Here is a 2,920-nt window from a genome sequence, read left to right on the forward strand (position 1 = left end):
TGCCAGCACCATTTGTTGAAGATGCTTTCTTTCTTCCATTGTATACTTTTGGCTCCTTTATCAAAGATGAGGTGTTCATAGGTTTGTGGGTTAAAATTTGGGTCTTCTATACGATTCCATTGGTCGACTTCTCTGTTTTTAAGCCAGTACCACACTGTTTTCATCACTGTAGCTCTGTAATAGAGTTTGAAGTCAGGGATGGTAATGCCTCCCGACAATCCTTTAATTTTTAACTATAACTTCTTACATTTCAAGTTTGTTTCCTTAAGCATTTGGAAACCAACTACTATCTATTTCTATGGTGACATTATTGTCCTAAATACCACTTTGCTACTGCTAATCATCACCATCTGGTCTTAATCTCTTACTTGACTAGAACGATTGTTCTATATTGTTTTTCTCTTGTGTATATTCTTCTCTACTTAATAGCATACTAAAGTTCTAAGTCCTGTTTCAATATCCAGTTCTATATCAGAGCAGCAGGAGGTAAGTAGAGTCACATGCACCTATGCTAACTGCAAAGGGATGGCCTGGAATATTAATTTGGCTCTTTGGTGCTTCTTGAAAACATGACTCTTTTCTCTAGCTGAGTCATACTACATTCCTGGGTAATATTTCTTGTTTTCGTGCATTTCCTCAGATGACACTTTCTCCCTCTTTCTTGCTTTTTATATGGTGAAGAAAATATATCCCTTCAAAAGACAGCTTTTATAAACTACAACCAAGTATCTTGCCAGCTTACTTTCAGCAATCAAAACTCGTACAATTTATCTTCCATCCTGTTACAATGGGTCAAATAGTCATAGTCTTTCCTAAGGCTAGTATCTCCATTTATATGATAGATCTTGTATCAGTAAGCTTTCCTTCTGTAATAAATCACTCAGAATTTCACGGTAAAAAATCAACAATGTTATTACCACCACTTAGGAATCTAGAAGCCTACTGTAGTTTACTTGATCCAGGATTTGTTGCAAAAAAAAAAAAAATGCAACCAGGCATGGTCTTCAGTTAAAATAGTGCTCAGTGAGACTCCACTTGGAGTTGATTCAGAGGCTAATTGAAAATACATACCATTCAGGGACATTTAGTCTCTTATTTTATAGCCTTGCTGAAGCTAATACAGTCAAAGAAAGTCTCTTGGAATTCTTTTGGTTACAGATTATATCAATTAAATCAGTCAAACACAAACTAGAAACACAGGGAAACTAAAACTAAAAATGGCATAATGAAAAAGATAGACAAAACAATTGTAGAATGTAGTATAATTACATTGCTCTATAATTCCTAGATATGTAACCTCTTCCCTTGTTCCCTACCTTAATTCATCAATATTTCTCTAAATAGTCATCCCCATAACAGTCATGAAGTAATATTTCCATCTTGAAGACCAAACTTTTAAAAAAATGAGAAACAATAAAGCAAAACCAGTGTTCTATGGCTACAACTCAATTATAATCCCTTTATCATCTTTTCCTGAGTTGTTAAATTCCTTTAAAGGAATGTCTGAATGCAGATTGTTGTCTAATCCTCTGCCAATACATAGTCTTACTTGTTCAAGATTTATACTAGGCATTTCCTGAAACCATTACAGTCAAGATAATTAGTAATCCCCAGTTTTCAAGTCCAATGGACTTGAAAGATGTCAGAAATATGATTCAGAATACCATATCAGAAAGGTGATTCAGTATACCATTCCCTACTCTTTGAAATACTTCATTTACTTAGGTTTTGACACCATATTTTCTTAATTCTTTTCTGACATTTTTCTGTACCATATGAATTTATCCACTAACATTAGTCCTATTTATGTTTTTTTAATTTTATTTCCAGACCATCAATCATCAGACATTCTATCAAAATTGGCACCTGTGAAATCTAGATAACATCATATAGTCTATACTAAATGAATGTTCAAATTAGTATGACTAAAGCTGTCTAGACTAATTATTTAGGCAATTAGAAACATATTGTATAGGATGAATCATAGCTATTTCTAAATTTGAGTTAATATCACACCAAAATCTTGTTTCCTCTTACCTCTCACAGTTGATGACTTCATATCAATACCTCACACTCTCGTGTCATAATTCCAAAACTCTAAAATCTGCATCTTTGACAACTTCATAGTCCTTAAGTCTCATGTATAATCTCTCTACAAATTTCATTTTTCCTTCCTCCTCAATAAATCAACCTGATTTAAACTAAGCATGATTAATGTGTTGTATTAAAATTCTCTCTGAACATATTTTGGCTTTTTGTTTATACTCTAAATCACTCTTTTTTTGTTAAACGTGATTTTGTTAAACATAAGTCTGATGATACCTTTTTTTCTTTACAAAGTTTTTCAAACTCTTCTCTTAAAATTCAATATAAAATACAAAAGTATTTCACATCAACTTTTCTGCTCATGACATCTGGAATCCTTGTTTTTCATTCTATATTCCACATACTCCCCAATTCAAAAAATGTATATTGTTTTCGTTAAATGGATCACTGTACATTTGAATTCTGAATGATCACTTTCTCACTTTAGTTTATGTTCAAATTTATTCTTTAAAAGGGAAATTATACGAGCCAAGGTTTATATCTTTTTGCTCTATACAGTCTACTTATATTTGTTATATATGTAGCTGTAAAGGGACCAGAGAGATGATATGTATCTCCGTGGGATGATAAAATAAACTTAATTTTTATGAGTGAACTGCAGATGGGAGGTCACTGGAACAGGAGGATCAAGTGGATAGGAGGTAGGAAATAAAGGGAAAAAGTTAGCATTGAAGAACATTTGAACGGGGGTGTGGGATACCTCACTCAGGATAGTATTTTCTATTTCCATCCATTTGCATGCAAAATTTGAGAAGTCATTGTTTTTACCGCTGAGTAGTACTCTAATGTGTATATATTCCACACTTTCTTCATC

Source organism: Microtus ochrogaster, linkage group LG3 (assembly GCF_000317375.1).
Source record: "Microtus ochrogaster isolate Prairie Vole_2 linkage group LG3, MicOch1.0, whole genome shotgun sequence".
NCBI classification, from domain to species: Eukaryota; Metazoa; Chordata; class Mammalia; order Rodentia; family Cricetidae; genus Microtus; species Microtus ochrogaster.